The 22,927-nt window shown below is 23.4% G+C and overlaps 1 pseudogene; it reads left to right on the top strand.

The window, feature by feature from the left end:
- The first annotated feature begins 3,514 nt into the window (after nt 1-3,514).
- Nucleotides 3,515-22,927, top strand: part of LOC145831714 (uncharacterized) — a 113,211-nt pseudogene continuing 93,798 nt past the window's right edge.

Consider the following 22,927-nt stretch of genomic DNA (forward strand, 5'->3'; position numbering starts at 1 on the left):
AGTAAATCTACTAAAACAATTTCTGGTTAAAATTTATTAAAATTTAATGATTATATTGCTTTTTTCAAGGGTAGCACAATATTAAGAAAACAAGTATAAAAAACATTTTAACGTTAAAATATTTATATAAGTTAAAATACTTAAAGCATATTTTACAACATTTTTATCGTACTAGTTTTCTTTTTTGAAAATTCTTTACAATACTCTTTTTTGAATGATAAATCTAATTATAAGCTTTTATTTAACTGAATGCATAAATATGTTTAAAAATACTGAAATCATTCGCACAAAATGTTATTTATGATAAATAAACTTATTAGTATATTCCATCAGTTTGTATTTAAAGTTGTATTTTAACTCTGTGCTATGTTTTCATAATGTTTTACTTAAAAATGTAAATGTCTACTACATAAATGATTTTAACATACTGCTAAACTTTTCCCAATGATATTGCAAAACATTATTGTCATTAAAAATAAAATGTTCAGTATATTGCGTTGCAATAAAAAAAAATGCTAAAAGTAATTTTAATTATTTAAGTTTGAACAATCTTGTTACTAAATAAAAGTTAACTTTGCTTTTATTTTCTTAATAATTATTTTAGTTTGGCACATTATTGTGCGTTTCAAATTTGTTCAAATAGTTGTTGTCAATATAAAACATATAATATTTTTTTTTTGTTTTCAATTATATAAATTTTTGTAAAACTAGCGTTTACTGGGTTAAAATTAATGACTTCAGTCGGTGACAAACAATACTTAACTTTTTTAATTTTTAACTTCTTGCATTGTGCACTTTTGCTAGATTGTTTACAACAAAGAATAAGTTTGTTGTAATATGTAACATAAAAGGAAGTATATAATTTTAAAATATAGAAATTTTTATATATTAGTAAAATTTTGAAAAATATCTAATTACTGGTTAGTAAAAAATATGTTGATAATAGTTAATAAAAAAGATAAAAATAATTGATAACAATTTATTTATTTTTCTAAAATTTGTTTACCTTTGGTTTTTTATAATCAAACAGTAAAAGTTTAATCATTTTAAAACCACCAATTTTTTTTTTTAATTCTCAATACTCATTTTTAAAGGTGAATAAATATTAATATCCAAACAAATAATACTAATAGTATAAACTCATTTGATATGGTTATTGTATTTTTCTTTTATATATAATTCTTTCTTTTTCGGTCGGTTTTCTTTGACTTATATAAAAGCTCTTTTGACAAACTTAAAAGCAAAAAAAATAATTAATTTTTTTTTTGAAAGGCTGTAATATAAAAATTAGATGCTAGCTTTTATTTTTAAACTCATAAGAATACTTAAATACGTATCATTAAATTATTCTTATTTGTTCAATTAAAAATAATTAAATTATATTAAAAACCTATTTAAATTTTTTTAACTTTTTTTGACCTAAAAAGTTAATATGCATATAAAAAGGTTTTTTATTTGTAAAATAAATTATTATTTTTTAAGTTTAAAAAAAATTGGTTGTTTATTAAAATTTTTAAAGATTTTAAAGCTAACAATTTTTAATTGAAAGTCGATCATTGAAGTTAAAAAATTAAAAAAAGAACCTTTTAGTTACGTCAATACTCATTCGCACGAAATGTTATTTATGATAAGTTTTTAAATTAAATTTAATAAATTTATGTGTGATTATTTTCACTTTCTTAGTATTTTAAGCCACTAACGTGTGGCTATCATTTACTTTATATTCATACATTAAAGTAAACTAAACTGCTTTAAAAGTGTGCAGTTTTGCCTTTCTAAACTTTTTCTTCTTATTCAAACAGTACAGATATAATCTAATTATAACTTCTTTGTCTATAATTTATACACATAACACAAGTTAAAGCTCATTAAAAAAGACTATAGCATTTTGAGACTGAGTCAAGTCTAGGTTTTTAAAATTTTGATGAACGTGTTTTACGTGCTAAATGCCGAAGTTTTTTAAACAGACGTTTTTCATCAAACACTTGTAGAAAACATATAATTGACTACTCAAATATGTAAAGCTTATGTTTTGATATTTTACTTCTAGAAATTAAGTAAAAAATAACAAGTAAATTTACTAATATAATTTCTGACTAAAAACATTTACATTTAATGATAACTTTTTATATTGTTTTTACAGGGATAACATAACCTAAAATAAATGATTCAAAAACGTTTAATATCAAAACTTTGCACAAAACTAAATTACTTTAAGCACATTTTTTATTATTTTGTGTATACTAGTATATGTATTTTTCGATTCTTTACAATACTTGTTATTTTTGTTTTGCGTAAAAATTTTAATTTTTAAGCTTTTTTTTTAATAGTTGCATAAAAATTTCAAAAAACAACTGCTTGTACAACTTTATAAAATTAATTAAATCTGATTTGTATATTATATTAAATTAAAAGTTTTTGTCTTAGGTATTCATAGTATTTTGCTTTTAAATGCAACAAATTGCTACCCACATGGATTTAATGTACTGTTAAACTTTTCTAAATTAGAAAACTTTTTGACAATAAAGTTAAAATGTCTAGTCAATTGGATTACAATAAAATGAACTGCAAAATATAGTTTTTATGATTTAGAATTAAAAGATAATATAAGCTTTACTATTTTATCAAGCTTTGAAAAAACTTAGCTATGCTCTACAATGTTTAATATAAGTATGTAAGTACGCACTATTTATATCTCAATTTTTAACTATGAACCCTTAAAATAAGTAAACAGCTTAAAATTTATTCTGATTAGGTAAATACAGAGATAAAAAAAAGTATAAATTTTAGAAATAAATGTTGTTTATGCATATCCGATTTTTACTTAAATGTATTATTTAGGACCGACTGTATACTTTTAAATTTTGTTTAAGTTTTTATACACGTTATAAAAAAGTTATAAAACTCAAACAATGATATTCAAATTGAGAATATAAGTCATTATATGTTTCTAAAATTTAATTATATAGAAGTTTTTTGATTTTAGTAAGTTTTTGGATTCTAAATAAACGTTTATTATAAACATTACAACGAAAAAAGTCCTGTACAAGATGTTAAAAGGAATCTAAGTTGTGTGCGATTCAATAATCGAAAGGTTTTTTAGTTCTTAAGACCAAATATTATTCAGCGATTATGTTTGTCTATCTATTAGTTAAAAAAATAAAAGTTAATTTTCATGTATGTTGTTCTATTTATTGATATTTAAATAATCAAAAAAATCAAAAAATCATTTACATACAGAGATTCATCATTTTTCAGTAAACTTAAACTATATTTTCTAATTTCGTTAAATGATTCTACTTTAACATATAAAACAACTCTATAAGTTTTTATTAATGATCGATGTTTAGAAAGTAATAAACAAAACACTCATAATATTATAAAGCTAATATTTGCTATCAGTTTCGTTGTATCGTTAATATAAAAAAATAATCTCCAGTGATTAAATAGTTACTCAAGTTTTGTTACAGCTTTTTCAATGATCGCTTTAATCAAGTTGAATTAGTTCACCAAAATGTGCGGAGGTCAGCAAGTAAGGGCTCACTCGCGACGTTTTCATTTATAAACACCAATTCTGAATAAGCGAGTTCATTGCTTAATCGTATAAACTTGTGTAATCTAATATTTTATATAGTTTTGCGGGAAAGTAAAATTTACTCCCTATTTAGTGTATTAATTTTGCTTTTATTCGTATAAATTATTTTAAATAAAAGTTTTCATAAACGCTATTGCCGTGAAACTTTTATAACAGTAGATATCAATTGTATTTAAGCAAAACTTATAACAAATTAAATAAAATAATAAACATTTGCTCTGGCGCAACACAAACTTTATTTTTATTTTAGCAAACAACTAATGCGATTTCGCTTCCAGACGTAATTTTTTTTCAGTTTTAATTTCAACAAATGAAAAACTTTAATATTTTTAGCTAAAAAAATATATATTGCTTTTATATTAATTTTATGATTACTACTATTATTATTAAAGAAGTCTCAAGATGTACTTTAGTACTCAATATATTTAAAATAAAATACTATGATAGCACTGCTAGAAAAACAATTTAAGTTTACTTTAGATGCATTTACTGTATTAGATCAGGTACAAAATACTTTTCTGTATGTAAAGAGTTTATATTGATCTTCTAACTGGAATAAAGTAGAAACACAAAACATTACATTAACATCAACTTACAAACTGAAGTTATTTTATACTATTTTTGACATCTCTACTTGTACATCAGTTTAATAAATTGATAACAGAAGCTTATATTTGTATATATAGTTAAAGAAGTAGCTAAAAATGAATATAAAAAAAATAAAATATTTTAGAAGTACCTCTGGTATTTAAGTTCTAAACAAGTTTAGTTTTTTTTAATAAAAAAAAGTACTATCTTTAAAGTCAAATTAAGAAACCATATTGGTAAATTTTTTTTTTTTTTGTTTTTAAACATAAATTTTTAACAACCAAAGTTAAAATATCCGTTTAAATTAGCCTAAACACATCACATATCAGCTCACAAAGTAGTAAATAAAACAGAAATTTATAAATCGTCAAATAAATAATAAACTTTTATACAACATATATATGTTAAGATAAATTTAAAGTCTTAAAAATAGAAACTCTGATCATTTTTTATGAACTCAAATGTGTATTTCTATGTGAACTCTGTGTAGATCTTCGATGTTAGTGCTTAATAAGCAAGTAAATTATCAAATAAATTAACCGTATTTAATATAACATTTTTTTTTGTGTGGATTAAAATGTGCTACCTATCTTATGTATTTCGTTATATAAACGCATTAATTTATTTTTATATTTAGTCAAAATATAAGTTTTCACAAAAGCTATGGCCCGCAAATAACTTTCTTGCTAAATAAAAGAAGCGACAAACATTTGCTCTTTTAAGAAGAAATAGCACAAACTTTTTTTCTTTGAACAAGCATTTTAAGCGTTCGATACGTCAGTTGTGTTAAACTTTAAACAAATTAAGTATGCCTGATTTATATATCTAACAAGAACGAAGCCAGTCGAACGTTTTCTTTGATGCTGTAGTTGTTGGTCAAGTGGTATAGTTCATTATTATTGTTATGTTAAGTTAATGTTTGTTTTTTTAGTCTTTCTAACAGCTAAACAAAGTTTTATTACTAATACTAACAAAGCTTCAACCAATTATAAGATATAAAAATAAGTTAATATATTTGAGTTCAACTCAATTTTAAATCAGACTATTCAAAACTTTTATTTTGAATGATTAAAAAGTATAGTTAAGCCACAAGAGGTGGTAAAAATATCGTCAACTGAGAGAAACTATTAAATATATTTCGTTAAAGCTACTTATTATCTTTCAAAATGTCAAGTTTGTGAGTAAACATAAATGACGTAACTCTGGGTATTTAAAATGGTTTTATATCTAATCCTACAGAGTATGTATTTTCTCTGTTTCGTGCGACTTAACTAAACTTAAAAACAAAAACTTTAACGAAAACCCAAGTCACTCTAATTGAAGACAACAATCGTACCTACTCTACAGGTTCAAAAAGTTTATTACATATCAATTTTTACTAATTGTTTAATTTATGTTTTAAATGAAAGCATTTTTAATATTTAGATAATTATCAAGTAAGAAAAAATTAAATACTATCACCATATTGTTACGACAATGCAGACTAAGAAACCTTTGAGAAATTTTAATTATAAACTGATTTGAATATCTCACTTTCCAAACTTAGCTTAAAAAACTAATTAAAAAACGTTTTCATGCCATTTTAGAATTTTTTATAATATATTTAGTGACTTCACCAAATTATATGACAATATTTGTTTATTGAAGGACGGAAACATATTTTCAATTTTCTTTTTAAATCCTCACTAAACGAAAAAATCTGTCGGTTATTAAGTACCACGTAAGTAGACCACATTTCATACTTTAATCCTATCAAGGGCTTAATATTTAATTAGTCTTATATTGATTTTTTTTAATGAAAAATTAATTTAAATCATAGAAAAAAAGATTTAAAAGTTGCATCCTTAGGCACTTTAGAGATTTTTACTACAGAGTACTGGATTACAGTAACTGGAACGCTGATAAAATTCTTATATTTAAATACTTGAACTTTTAACGTCTTCATTAGTAATCAAAGCTGAATATTTAACATTCATTAACCAACTTTTAATATTGTTGAAGAATTTTACAAGTAGATGAAAAAATACTCACTTATTTTACTATAAAAGCTAAGAACCATCCACCTATTAGTGGTACAAAATTAGTATTAAGTACGTGAAGTTGACGAACTTCTTTCTTTTGTTTTATACAGACAAGTAAAAACATCACAAGTATAATACATCATCAAGTATAAACAGACATCTAGAAATATAAAAACCAACATTTTATGACATGGAGTTAACATCCCAACTATTAGTAAAAAAAGCATATCAAAGGGAAAACAGCCGTATCGGATCACAATAAAAATTGTACAATGTGTAAAAAAGTTTATCAATGAAGCAATTTTGATTTTATAGTATAACCTTTAAAGAATAAGAAAATAACTACAATAGGATTGAAAACATTTTAAGAAGTTTTTTTATAGTTATTAACTAAACTTATTTTGTTAAAGTTATGTGTTTTGTTATCAATGTGTTATAAGTATATAGTTTTTGGATACTAAAATTTAGTTAATTTATACTTTTTTACACTCAGTTTGTATTTTCTGATGGTATATTGTTTGCTTTTTAATTGATATAAAAAATTGTATTTTTAGTTTCTGACATCATTTTACTTATTTATTTCAGCCTTCAATTGGACTTGTTTAAAAAAACTAAATATTTATCTATCATTTTAAAAGCTTTTTAATAGTTTGGCAAGCAAAAAAAAAGTTAGCCACAAAATTTTTGTGGTATAAATATTGTGCAAATGAAATCGACTGATGAATGCATAAATGTATTTATTATATATTTAAATAACAAAATATAGTTATGGGTTAAAACGCTTTGACGATATAAAAGTTTTAAACTTTAGTGAGCTTTAGATAAATTTATATAAAAACTTTATTATTTGGAAATTTTTTCAGAGTATTAAAACAACACTGTACCTCGACAAGGCATTATTTATTTATTTTTTAATTGTTCTTTTGATAAAAAAAAAGATAGATTAAAAAGTAATTTATATTATTTAACTAAGATACGTTACATATCTAACCACAATTCACGTAGAATGTTTTATATAAAAAATAATAAATTAATTAACTTTTTAACTATTAGACAAAAATTATAAGAAACATATATGTAAGTTATATAAGTTTGTACCAAAAAGCATTAATAAAAATAGAGCTAATGTTTTTAAAATAAAACTATTTAGTTAAGGTTACCATAAAAATATTTTTTAAATAAATTATATTTCTTCTTTTTAAACTAACAACGATTAGCTAAGTCCTTTAGGTTTTCCAAGAAAACTTTAAAACTCGCTTAAATATATATATATATATAATTTATTTAAATGGCGATTTTAAAAATTCTGGAACATATGTTTCACAAAGCTTTATTTTTTCATAAAGCTTTGATCATCAGCCAGTTAAATTCAAAATAAAAAGCACTGTACTAAACAAAGATACAAAAGTTATGCAAAAAAACAAAAAACAGTATGACGTAATATTGTACATTACAAATGTTCAGTACAAAAATCGGTCTACCTTCTAACTAATCAAACAACTAAAATTAACGAAAACAACAGTTAATTGACTACAAAATGCTTCAAAATTTGTTGTGTTTTAAGAGAAGCGTTTTTATATGTCGACAAGACGATATAAATTCGCTCCTCTTATTTAAACAACCTTCCTTTTTTAACGCATACATAACGGCTGTTGATTCTTTTAAGCACAGCCTACAAACAGGGTTGTTACCATCTGCTATTGACTGTGCTCTTTTTATCACCTCCCAAGTTAATTTAAAATCAATGTTTTTGCGCTTAAGGCCGCAAACATACTTCGAAAGCTCAGTTTCATTTTCGGATACACCACCTTTAAAGGATTTTTTATGGTTGGCATACCGAAATCTGAATTGAGTGGAGCATAAGCCGATGTAGAACTTCTTTTCAAGGTCAGAGTTAACTGTTGCCTTGTAAATAATGTTCTCTGACCGGCAATTGCCCCCCTTCAAATTGTATTTACAGCCACCGGCGCAATTACACTGATTTTTGATTGAATTACTTTTGTTTAAAATCCTTTGATTATGTGACTTGATTAATCTCTCCATATTCGCCATACATGAATAACTGATTCGCATATTATGTTTGTTAAATATCTTTGATAATGGGTTATTTTTGTTGAAATGTTTTTTTACTAGATTTATAAATTCTCTGCTGATGTTTGTTTTAACTGAAGTACAGAATGGGGGATTATACCAAATTATATTTCGTTTTCTTTTACTTTTATTGGTCGTTTTGTTTTTTTGCTCCGTTGTTTCAAAATTAAGTTTATCATTGTACCCGCATTTTTTCATTATTAGTTCGTAATCTTGTTTTGTCTTTAAAAAGTTTTCTTCGTTGCTTGATCTTTTATTTAAACGTTTATTAATTATTTTTGGTATTTGGTTTATAATATTTTTTGGGTGGCTAGAATATTTATTTATATACATAATTTTTGCGTTTTGCTTTTTATAAGGCATATAGGAGAGATCATGCAAGTTGAGCTTCACACCCAGGTAGTCAGTCGTCAACATTGGTGATTCAATAGTGACTCTTAACCCCATAGACTTGAAGAAGGCGTGCGTTTGTTTTTTTAGCCTTTCAATTATAAAGCCATAAGAATTGGGCAGTACAGCTAGACCATCGTCCCTGTACAACCCAACTCTTTCAACTAGAATTCGTTAATTTTAGTTGTTTGATTAGTTAGAAGGTAGACCGATTTTTGTACTGAACATTTGTAATGTACAATATTACGTCATACTGTTTTTTGTTTTTTTGCATAACTTTTGTATCTTTGTTTAGTACAGTGCTTTTTATTTTGAATTTAACTGGCTGATGATCAAAGTTTTATGAAAAAATAAAGCTTTGTGAAACATATGTTCCAGAATTTTTAAAATCGCCATTTAAATAAATTATTTAAAAGCCCTTCAAGTGGGCTCAGTTGAAAGTGTTTAAGTTTAAACACTAACCTTATTTTATATATATATATATATATATATATATATAGAAAACTTCAAAAGTTCTTATTTTGAGAGAGAACTCAAATTTCAAACACAAAAGTTTAAAAATAATGCATGTTACTTTGCATATAAAACAGTTTGATTCGGAAGTTAAGTCGTTTAATTCAAGCATTTTAGCTTTTTCTTAAATCTTTTAGTATAACTTAATATGCTACGTATAGCTTTAAACTTAACGCATATTTTAAATTAGTTAACATAGAACTTATTAAAAATTTTGTTTTATTAAAACAATATATAAACATTACCTTTAATTAGTTTCTAGTTAAAATGCTTTGATTATAGAGTTATGGGGAAAAGAGTAAGTTAAATATACTGGTTACATTTAAAACACCATAAATAACATTATTAAGAATATTGCCTAATTTGTAGGCTAAAAAGTTTAATAAGTCAATAAATCAAAACGTCTTAATGATAAACGAATGATGTACCAAATTAAATAATTGTGTAAGTAAAACTAAGCGACGTCACTAAAAATCTTTTTAAACATAATTTTTTTTATATGTGATTTATAAAATATTAAATAAATAAAGTTTTGGTAAGTAAATCAAGTTTATTTCTTAAATTATACTAACCTATTTATACAAAACTATTTAGTTTATGATTGCTTTTTTAAATTCAATGGCCTTAAAAACTGAATGAAAATGTATAGATACAAAAATTACTATTAATAAAAGCTTACTGTTTTTGATTGTTTAAATAGTCCTTTCAAAAGAACTTATTGTTCTTTACAATTAGAAGACAGTTTTTTTTTTTTATATCAATAAATATAGTTAAGAAAGCTTAAATTTGATAAAGTTATAGACTATATATGCTTCCTTAACTAGTTTAATATATTAAAAGCTAAAACAAATATTTTGTATATTTTGTATATTTGCTGCTCCATGACTATTTATAGTGTAATATTTAGAATAGTTATAGTACTGCAATTTTAAGCGATGGAAATGTAATAATGAGACATTTCATAAGTAACTTAAAATTATTAAACATATTTTAGTACTTTTATTAGGTCTTATTGCCTTGGTTAAGAATAGTCTTCAAATTTTTTAAAGATTTTACAAAAAGTATTTTTAATGTTTAGGTAAGAAGTAACGAGGTACCAACAAATGGTAATTTTTATTCAGTTTCATAGTTTTCAACGTTATTATTTTTATAAACTGTTTCAAATAAAAAAATTGGTTAATTTATAGTATTTTTGAATAGAATTAATACTATCATAACTAAATACTAACTGTTATGCTGATGTTTAATGAATAATCTTATATCAGTATAGAAGTATATCAAAAAAACAGTTTTTCTCGTAGTTGTCAAAAAAAGTATAAAACAAAAATCTTTTAGATTAGTTGTTGTGAATCAATTTTACTCAGCATAAGATGCCTATTAAAGAAAAAAGGTTTGGTTAAAATAATTAGCACATAACTATTTTTCAATTGTTTTGAACTGTTAGTATTACATTGACGTCATGTTAGATTTGCAGCAAAATTCTATTTTTACTAAAAGTAAATTTTTGCAAAATAGTTTGTATAATCTGTAGAAAGTTTCAGAAAAATTTAGGGCTACTAAAATGTGGCTTAAAAAAATAAACTAACGACAACACGATCACCAACATCAGTTTCTAAAACTGGTTTCGTTTATTAGGACTACTAAGTCATAAACAAATAATAAACATGCAGGTAAATCTGAGTAATGTCAATGAGGGACTACTTGAGAAACATGTTTTTAACTTTTTGATTTTTACAAGAAATATTTAAAGTAACTTCTTTTTAGCCACAGGTTTCATATAACTTGGTAAGCCGAACTGTTTTCAAATCTTAATAAGTTTTGTGTGATCAATAAAAGTTTGCAGATCAGGCCAAATCTTTTGAATCAATTTTTAAATAAATAAAAACACCAAGCTTTCATTTTAATGCAGCACTTTAAAACAATCTTAATGCTTCAAGATTCAAACATGCTTTACGCATTTAAGTTGTATGACTTCAAAATCCTGATTTAAAAAAACTAAGAAATATTTTATTTAGTTAGATACCAAGTTATTGATACTAGTTTTCCAAATAAGTGCGAGGCAATAAAAATTGCAAATTAGACATGCAAAAAACTTATTAAGCGTTCTAAGTTAAAATGTTATAATGTGTGATACATAATAAATTAGTATAAATTTTAGTTTTAACTTGTTAAAGTTATTTAGAAATTAATAAATTGCTTAAACTGTTTAAAGTGTGTGTAGCAAAAAACCAAACTTAAATAATTATTTATTACTAGTTGGTACTTTCTTATAACTTAAATATATAAATGTTAAAATAAAACATCATAAAGTATTTTATTGTTTCATTAAAAAAAAATTCGATAGAAATTAGTTTAAATTTGACTTTTAATTGTTTAAAAGATGAAAATACAAAATATTATACATAGACACACAAAAAAAGTATGATAATTAATGTTAAAGTTTTAAATGGTAAAATATTAGTGAGCAATAACTTTTATTGAGTATGTCTAACAAAATAAACTGCTAGAAAACCTGATAATGTTACCATTAAATTAAAATTGAAACAGTTATAAGAATTAAAAATTCATATAACGTTATAATCTAAACCAACTACACAACTAACTTAAAAATAATTAATTAAGTTTTAATGAAAAAATTGAGTTTAACCCAAAAATGACACGATTAAACTTAGCCCGCTAAAGTTTAACTAAACCTTATAATCAAAGAAAAAAAATCCAACGTTAGCGATGGTACTTCGAAGCTAGTTTTAATTCACAAATAATAAGTGTTTATTGTTTGTTTATTATTTAATTGATACTTAATTTTATAAAAACCAATTTATAAACTGAAAACTTAATTTTAAAATGATTAAATACAAAAAGACTTCAAAGAAAGAGTGTAGTTTATAATTGGTATCAGCAAGTTAATCGAAAACCACTTAAACAAATGAAAAAACAGTACTAATAGTTATTACTGCTTTTGCTAGTTTTTATGTGTATTTTAAAATAAGTAAGTACAATCAATTAAAAAAAAATAAATACTTTTATAGAAAACACTGTATTTATTGAGATTAATTTTAAAGAGTAGTGTTTAATAAATGGAAAACTAAATTAAGTTATTGTATAATAAGCTTGAATGTCGAGCATATGTGTATTATTGAATAATGATTGTTTTTACTTAATTACAATTAAGTAATCACAGTTTAATTTCTAGTCACGATTTATTTATGATCACAAAACATTATAAATATTTTTTTACAAAGAAGATACTTAAAATTATTTAAATAACAGAACTAATTAAACTTACTCTAATTATAACTTATAAATAAACTATATTTATACTGTTATAAGCCACAGACTTAGAATAGGTATATTAGTTGTGACGTCAATTATATATACCAAGAATACTTATTTAACTTTCTTAAAAGTATCACTTCAATAATTAAAACATTTCTTTTACTGTGTAGGTAATTCTAAGCACAAAAGTGTGGCTATTTACATTTTTTAGCATAGAAAACAGTCTATCTTTATTTTTATTTATTTAGTTCAATTTTAGTTTTTAATTAAGACTTTTAGTGTAAAGTAAGTAGCTTTACTACAATTTTTTATTACATTTATGTCGTGTTTTTGATTAATTAAAAAATGTTTAACTTCCTAATCATTACAAAAATTGTTTAAACTCTACGGTTTCTTGGTTTTAAGTTACAATATTTTTATTAAGGTTATATATGTTAACATTAGAATGTTTAACATAACATAAAAATGACAAAGATATCAAAGATTCATTTTGCGCGTAAAGTTCTGATGTGAACATTAAATTGAGTCTAGCAATCTTAAAAATATATTTACATTTATACATTATGAATTCGTAGGTAAATCTAAGCGACATCACTTAGAGACTTTTAAGAAACATGACATTTAACAATTAAGGTTAACAACTAGTACTTGATAGTGTAGCTAATATCAAAAGTTATTTTTACTGAACGCTACTATAAACAAAACGTAAATCATCATTAAATAACTTTAAATAACATTATTGAATCACAAAAAATTTATCTCGTTCAAAATTGACCGTTGGTGCGAAATCGTCTTCTTGAAATTTTATTTCGTCATGCAGTTTTGTGCCCTGCTGCAAATTTGGCTTTGTGCGATTTTGTGCTTTTCTGCAATTTTGTTATCATGGAATTTATTAATCTCGTAAAATTTTATCTTTCTGCAATTTAGACCCGTTCCATAACTTTTGTTTTGTTTTGATAAAATACATATTTTTTTTTAAATTGATCAATTGTAAAAACTTGTAAAGATAAACTGTTTGGTTTTATCTTATATTTAAAATTTGTTTTTGTCACGTTACTGTGACTTCAAAATTTGCTTGAACAGCACTTTCGTTAATACTTTCAGCTTAAGTTATCAAAAATGTATGCTATATACGTACAATTTTTTAAAGCTAGCGTTTACGTATAAGCTCTATGACGTCATTGAGTGATTATTCAATTTCTTGAAGGCTTTAGTAAATTTACACTATGTTTAAATATTTTTAATTTAAAAAAAGTTTATATCTACTTATTTAAGCACTTGTTTAATTTAATTGAACAATTGATTCATTTTTAAATAAGTTGTGCTAAACAGTATCGAGTAACAGTCATACCAAAAATAGAAAAATTAGAATAAAAACAACATAACTAAAAAAAAATAACAAACAAAAACAAAATTACTGACCGAGGATAAGGATTAGAGGTAACAGTTATAAAAAAAAAGTACCCTTTTTAGATTTTAAAAACAATAAGAAAAAATGTAATGAAAACTTGGAACGACTATACTATTTGACAGTGCTTATTTTACGTTTTTTTATTACTTAAATTACTTATGTATACTGATTTAGTTCAATTTTAGTTTTTAATTAAGACTTTTTGTGTAAAGTAAGTAGCTTTACTACGATTCTTTATTACTTTTATGTCGTGTTTTTGATTAGGCAAAAAAAAATTAACTTTCTAATCATAAAAAAAAGTTTTTTAAACTCTACGGTTCCTTGGTTTTTAGTTACAATATTTTTATTAAGGTTATATATGTTAACAATAGAATGTTTAACATAACATAAAAATAACAAAGATATCAAAGATTCATTTTGCGCGTAAAATTCTGACGTGAACATTAAATTGAGTCTAGCAATCTTAAAAATATATTTACATTTATACTTTATGAATTTGTAGGTAAATCTAAGCGACATCAATTAAAGAATTTTAAGAAATATGACATTTAACAATTTAGGTTAACAACTAGTACTTGATAGTGTAGCTAATGGCAAAAATTATTTTTACTGAACGCTACTATAAACAAAACGTAAATCATCGTTAAATAACTTTAAATAACATTATTGAATCACAAAAATTTATCTCGTTCAAAATTGACCGTTGGTGCGAAATCTTCTTCATGAAATTTTATTTCGTCATGCAGTTTTGTGCCCTGCTGCAAATTTGGCTTTGTGCGAATTTGTGCTTTTCTGCAATTTTGTTATCATGCAATTTATTAACCTCGTGAAATTTTATCTTTGTGCAATTTAGACCCGTTCCATAACTTTTGTTTTGTTTTGATAAAAAACATAAAATTATGTAAACTGAAAAATTGTAAAATCTCGTAAAGATTAACTGTTTGGTTTTATCTCATATTTAAAATTTGTTTTTGTTACATTACTATAATTTCAAACTTACTTGAACAGCACTTTCATAAAAATTATCAGCTTAAGTAATCAAAAGTGTATGCTATATACGTACAATGTTTTTATAGCTAGCGTTTACTTATAAGCTCTATGACGTCATTGAGTGATTATTTAATTTCTTGATGGCTTTAGTAAATTTACATAATGTTTAAATATTTCAAATTAAAAAAAAATGCTTATATCTACTTATTTAAGCACTTATAAAATTTATTTGAGCAACTGATTCATTTTTAAACAAGTTGCGCTATATACTATTGTTTTATATTTTTAAATAACCTATTTATATAGTTTTTTTTATCAGATACTCACGGTGGATTTAAATTTTTAGTAAAATTAGGTACTCAAGTTGGATTTTAGTTTTATGTTTACTTAGATATTCACAATGGATTTCGGTTTTAGTCTTAGTTAGACATCCACATTAGATTTTGGTTTTAGTTTTGGTTAGATATTCACAGTGAGTATTGGTTTTTTAACTAGATGTTTCTTCAAGGCACCAAACTGAATATTGAATTCTATGATGTTGTTGTCATCAAATTCATTCATTCTCCCGCCTAAGACGTCATAATTGAGCTAAAATTTAGAAAATTCATAACAAACAACATTCTAGCGACGGCCTTTTTGTTATGATGTATTTTACCAGGGATAAATACTAGGTTTACTGATTTTTTTATAATGAAATCATGAACTTTAAACTTTTCTTATTTTAAAAACATTCATTTATAGAGTAAAGTTTTAAAATAATATGTATAATTAATAAAAGGCTAAATTACATTTTATTTAAGCATTATGCAATTCTTTTTTTATTTATTTGAATTTAAAAACTATAAGTTCTGTCAATTTTAAGGAATAGTAAAACGAAAACTTGATAATTTAGTTTAAATATTTTGATAAAATCTAGTAATTAAAGCTTAAGTTGACCATTGTTAAACAAATATATTTTAATTATTAAGCTCTTTATATTGAGCACTGTATTTCATAGAGTTTTATAACATATGTAAAACTTAATGTTAAATTATCATTATATAGCTAAGCTGCCTGAATTAATATTCAACCTCTAAACTAAAACAATTAAAACCAATACTTAATCTTTGAAATTCCAAAATTTCACGTTTTTCTACATTTTAGATATATTAAAAACATTATTCAATGTGTTTGTTAACCCCAATTTTAAAACTATATACTATTTTAATTTCTTGCGTAAAAACTTATTAAAATTGAAGTCCTAATTCAATTTAATAGTATTTTGTAAATTAAATTAATATTCTTTATTTTTGTACCGCTTTTATTATAAATATGTCTCCCAATTAAACAGTTGGATTAATTCTATATATTTCTATAAATTTGCACGATGAACTAAAAATTTTTATAGAAATATTTTAAATTAAAGATTTTTTTGAAGATCACTTGTAAAACTAAAGATTTGTTCAAACATTAAAACACATTTACTTAAAAACTGGAAAATATATTATAAAACGATAAAAGTTTAAACAAAAATCTATACTCATGTAAATTATTTAAGTTGAATTGACAAAGCCTAAACATTTACACAAACAAATCTTTTTTTTTTCTATAAATCAATAATCTCAGAATTTAATAAGTTTAAATAATAAAACAGTAAAAACAACTTGAAGTTTAATTATTTATATACAGCGTATATATAGACATCTAATGCGATAACAACTATCTATTTAAAAAAACATATTTTAGGAAATTCAACGATTCGTTTCAATAAAGGAGTTTATTTTTCACACATAAAAACATATAAAGTACTCATGACTCAATTTATTAGCAAGATGTTGTAAAAATAATATTTCACAAAATTTTAATTTATAAACTTTCAAAAAAAATTAAAATCGTTATACAAGATACTGTTTTAATTATTAGAAAAATCGGTCTCCAGAAATAAGGATTTTTGTTAAATAACAAATTTTCATTCTTTATGAACTTTCAAATGGTTGTTCCTAGTTGAACTTTGTGTAAATCTTCTACCACAAACACTACATCCAAATAGTCTATCTTCAGTGTGAATGCTGACATGACGGTTTAGACCTAATTTCTGAGAAAACTTCTTCTTGCAAATTTACAATCATGAGGCTTCTCTTTAGTGTGAGTCAACATGTGTTGTTTAAGGACAAATTTTTGAGCAAAGTTTTTCTCACAAACTTTACACTAGAAATCTTTTCTACCACTATGTATCATTAAGTGTCTTGTCAAGTTACCCTTCTGAGTAAAACATTTGTCACATTGTTCACATTTGAATGGTTTTTCATCAGTGTGAACTATTGCATGCTTTTTAGTGTATTTCTTCATTGAAAACATTTTTTGCAAACATCACAATGATAGATCTTCAACTTAGAATGAGTAAGTTGGTGTGATTTCAAACTACCTTTTTGTGTAAATCTCTTATCACAAACATCACAACTGAAAGGTTTTTCTCCTGAATGAATTCTTTTGTGAACAAGTAGTGCTGATTTTAACTTTAAAAGTTTTCCGCAAATTACACAAACATACTTTTTATCATCAACTAACATTTTCTTTTTATTACTTATGCGAATAATCCTAAATCTAAATAAAGACTACTTAACGCTTATAAAAATTAAATATTGTTTATGCAACTAATATTCAAAGTAGTAAACCGCTTATTGAATTTAAAATTTTGTTATAATATTTACAACAGGCAGAAAATGTTATTGTTTAAATGTATTATTATAGAATGTTATTTTACTTATCAACATAAAAACAAAATTACTTTACGACACTTATACTTACAAATATTTATTAGTAAAGTTTTGTTTCAAACAATATCTTTTTAATTGTATTTAAAAACTATTTAGTTTTTCCTTTTTAACATTTTTATTACACTAACCAAAATATAAAACATGATTAAAGACTAAAATTGAATTAATTCTTAAAACATTTAATACAAAAGTTAGACTATCTCAAAAAGACTTACCTACATATTCCTTCAACATTCTATAATTATGAATACTAGAGCTAAAACTTGAATTTTATATTAAAATGAACCCCGGCCATCGTTTGGTGAAAGAAAAATTTAGCAGAAACAAAAAAAAAATTGCAGTTTTATAAGTTCTTTTAATTTGAATAAGATTGTTTGTTATTTTATGACGCTTAAATTACTAGAGCACAACTATACTAGAGTATTTCTAACTCTAATAACCACTAATTATAATGGTACTATTTAAAAGTATGAAAAATAATTATTCAGAATAAGACAGTTTATAATTCTAACCGCTGAACAGATTATCAAACTCTTATTCTGTAAAAAAAAGTATTAAAATGACAAACTATGCAAGATTACTAAAAATTTAGTTTAATAAAATGAAAAAGTATAGAAAAACATGTTGTATAAGTTTTAATTGTTATATAATGGTTAATTAGGTTACTGTACAGAAGCTAAAAATAAATATAAATAAATTGAATAAGAACTTTGAAAAATTTAATAACACAAACTTTATTGAATTTATTTTAAAACGTAGAATTGTATTACTGTTTATAAAACAAGTGACTTCAAATAAAAACGGCCTATTTCTAAAAGCTAAATGGTATGTTAAGTCTGAACATATGACTTTTGTTAGAACTTACAAGGTAGAAAAGTTCTAAATACTAAAAATACAGGATAAGGTATCACTAATAAAACCACCAGAATAAGAAATAATTATCTAACAGTCTAAAAAAGAATATCAAAGTAAAATTTTTCAGTACTCAGAGTGGATAAAACACAACGCTTTTAGTCCTTTAAATGTACTTGTAAAATGTTAACCTATTAAAAATCGTCTAAGTAAAGCGGACATTTAATAATGAGTCATTTGTCTTATTCATGGATTTTATTTTTTTATATAACGAGTTTTTCCATAAAAGACATTTTTTAATATGTTTGTTGTTATTTTTTACACAAAAAATAATATTTCATTCAGTTCGTATTTAGTAATCTTTTCGTTTAGATCAGGGGTCGGAAAACTTCGGTCCCTGGACCAAATGCGGCCCGCGAAGGGTAAATCTACGGCCCGCGAGCACGTTATTTTTTTGAATGGTATGCAACCGGTGAAAGAAAGTTTTGAGACTCGCGTAATGTAGCTGGCTAAGCAAAATAATATTCTTACTCAAATTCGTTTGATTAAATTGATTTTAAGTTCTTGTATAAAGTTTTAAAAGAATTTTAAAAGAAAACTAATTTAGCTTAAAAATGTGAAAAAGACAAGTTAGCATTCCACAAGATTTTGTTACTAAATTTTATAATAACTTTCATTTTATAACAGCAAATTTTTTTCTGAAAAAGTGTTTTAAAAATGCTTTGAATTATAAGATAAATATATAATACCTTTTTGGTAAAAGCTAAATACAAATGTTTTCTGTTTTGTACAAAAGTAATGCACAGTAATTAACTAAAATGTCATTTCTTTAAAGTTTAGTTTTTTTTTTTAATTTCTTATACCCAAGTTTCTAGTAAATTTGTTTTTTTACTAAATTTTATATTTTAGTGTGCACATAAACATTTAAAGTAGCATAATGATAATAATTTTAAAAAAAAGGTTAATTTTATTTTGTTTTTGACACTTTTGTTTTTTTAGAAGTTTTCCTAGCATTCTAAATTAATTTCTATGCACACCATTTAAAAAAAGATGCTCATATTGTTAACCACTTCTTATTTAATACTCAACGAGAGAAAATTTAGTTTATGCATAATTTTCTAACATTATTGTTTCTACATGTAATACGTAAGTGTGTACAGGCACATTTAAAACTATATATATGACATAAGTAAGAAAAGTTAGGTATAATTTTTGACTCAAACAATGTAATTTGGTCAAAAAAAAAGATTTTTATGACTTGCATACTAATTTAAACACTTGCTGTTCTTCGTAACTACCTATTTGTTACAAACTAGATTGAGAAAGGGTAAATTAGTAAGTTTGTACATTTTAAATCAAAATAGTTCAAATTCGAACAAATAAACAGATAAAAATTGCCACACACTCAAACCATAACTATTTTAAGACTTCAAATCTCAGGCAAATATAGTCATCTTTCAGTTTTTGGCTAAAATTGCTTTTTGTACGCTAAAATAAGACATTTTGTTTTAAAGAGTGGTAAATTAAATTTATGATGTATGTTTTGTTTAATGAACAGTGTTGGTTTAAATTAAAATATATTTTAAATTTTAAGTCTTGCAGCTGATATAATTTGAAATTCTATTTGTATTAGTTGTATACGTGAACAATTAGTGTTGCAAAAAAAAATCGGAAAAGCTTGGAATTTGACAATTTATACTTAAAAAATTTGAAAAAGTCACGAATTTGTGAATTATCGAAAAAACTTGGAATTTTAAACAACTTTTACATGTAAATTAATGTAATTTTTATTTGACACAAAAATTCAACTATATAATTATTTTATATTAAAAATCACATTTAAAATAGCTAAACAGTATCTGTTTTTTTATACATTTTATAGTACATTTTTCTTTAACCTTTAACTTAATTATATAATAAAAATAGAAGCAAAATGTTGTACTTTTAAAATCTTTATACTTGTGCATTGCACCTTTGCTATTAATTTTTTTCTATCTGTTGTTGTGATATGTATTGGAACTGCACCTAGAAATGTTTCTAAAATTTCAAAAGTAGGAAAACCACCTGTAATAAAACTTCTAAAATGAGCAATATATGTAGTATCGGTTACCTCATCTTAACAGATTGATTTAAGTCCTAATTTGGTTTATGCGGCTTTTTAATCTTTAGACATTTCCTAAACACGACTTCTTTATGATTTTTAAGAAATAAACAAAAATGTTCTTCCTACGCCAACACAATTTTTTTAAATAATTTTCAACTATAAACGGTTTTTTTTTTGATACTTAGTTTTGCTACTTTATAACTTGCGCTAACATTTTTTTCTAATAATTCTGTAGTTACTGAAAATAATTATCTGCGTTTTAGATATTTATTTATTGACCCATAGTTATACTGTCAAGATTTATAAATTTTCTAACTATGTTTTCATAAAGTAAGCAAAAACTTATTTACATTTTAATATGATAAATTTAATCAGTTTTATTAAGTTTTAACAAATAACTAAATTATAGTTCACTCATGGTTTAGTTTTTTAACAAATCTACTAGTCTGATAATTTTTTTCCAGATGTAATTAGCATCATGAACTAAAATCTAGTTTGATGGCTTTTGATAAATAGTTGTAGTATGTCAAAGTTGCAGTATTTGTTTATACTACTTTTGTAATAAAAGTTTTAAACTTATTTGGTTTTGATAATAATATTAAAAGAAAGAAACATTTAAGGTTTATGTCTTGTAACTAAAATAAAAAGAACACATTTAAAAAAAAATCTAATTTTGTTTTTTATCGGAAAAACTTTCAATAACCATACGTTGCTATTAATAATAGTTTATTAATTAAAATTTTCATTTAAGCTTCCAAATCGATCAATGTTCAGTAATTTTATACATGAAGTAATATGTACTGTTCTTGGTTAATAAAACAATATGTCATTAAAAGTTTAACAAATTTATTAAAAATGTAACAAGCTAAAAATAGAAGTAATAAAAATTAAAAACACTAATTTAAACTGAAAAATTTTGTAAACACAACAAAAAAAAAAATAGTTCAGGAAAATTTAAGTAAACTTAAATTGAATTGTTAACAAAATAAAAAGTTATTAGTTAGTTAAATGTTTTGTCGCTTTGAGTTTTTTTTGATAGTCAAAGATTTTTTCTTAAATTTTATTATAAAGCACATTTTTGTTTAAAGCTTTTGTTAATAACAATTTTTATACTTTAATAGTTGACAGTCAAAACTAAAGTTACAACGTTAAATTTTTTCTAGTTTACAAACTTTTATTTACATTTAATTCTATAACATAATACTTAATGTTCAAATTAAAATACTAATACTTAATAATATTGATACACAAATTTTTAGTTATACATAGACTCAATGAAATAAAAAAATATTAGCTATTGTACTTAAATCTAAAAAAAAAAAACGATTTATTATTTAAATTAAGTATCAATCTTAAAAAAAAAAGTTAGAATGATGTATTGTCTGGATATGAACAAATTTTATTTAAGATAAAAAAAAGTTTCATTTGAGAGTAAATTATCCCCAAGCTTAAATATTTGAAGTAAAATTTAATTTAGTAAGTAATAAATTTGAAGTTAAACAAAAATTCAAAGATATAAAGATAAAACTAACAGTTTTTTGGTTATAGGTATTTATTTATAAATCAAAACTAGTTTGCTTTTTTATTAGAAATTTTGTAGTTCTCTAGTCTCCTAGTGAGATCATTTAGTTTCAACCTTTAAAGTTAAAAATATATCATAAAATATATATCTGCAAATTAGTATTAAAAATCAACAGTCTACTTTTAGAAACTGTGAAGCCGCTACAAAGTGGCTGTTTAATCACTGTTAGTTTGCTAAATATATTCCAAACTATAATTTGTTGATGCTAATACTTTATGTTTGAAAGTAACAAATATTTTACTTAAATATTTTTACAGTTCATGTTTCTATTTAAGTAATAAGTCTATACTATGCTAACTAAGATTTTATTTATATAAGAGAAGAGATATAAAATTATAAAAGTATATAAAAAAGTTAAATGTTTTATATTATTTAGGTTACCTTTTTAAAAAACGTCAAAGTTGTAACAGAAAAAAAATGTAATTTGTTCATTAATTAATAAAAGTGAAATTAATAAAAAAGTTTTTTGTTTAAATGAAACATAAGTTATATCATAACATTTAATCGAAATACTTCAACAAATAAAATAAACGTTATATACTTTAAGCTACAGTCCACGAGTTATATAATGAATCACTTTGATTTATGCCAGGACATAAATATTAAGAAATTTTTACTAATAAATAAAAACTTTATTACATATAACCATGAGTAAAACTCAACTGTATAAATTAGCAAAACTAAATATGCTTAAGCACATATTAATTGATTTAAAACACTTAATTCAAAAAACAAAAAAAAACTAGAATAAGAAAAAT

This window comes from Thalia democratica, chromosome 3, assembly GCF_965202585.1.
Source record: "Thalia democratica chromosome 3, ktThaDemo2.hap1.1, whole genome shotgun sequence".
NCBI classification, from domain to species: Eukaryota; Metazoa; Chordata; class Thaliacea; order Salpida; family Salpidae; genus Thalia; species Thalia democratica.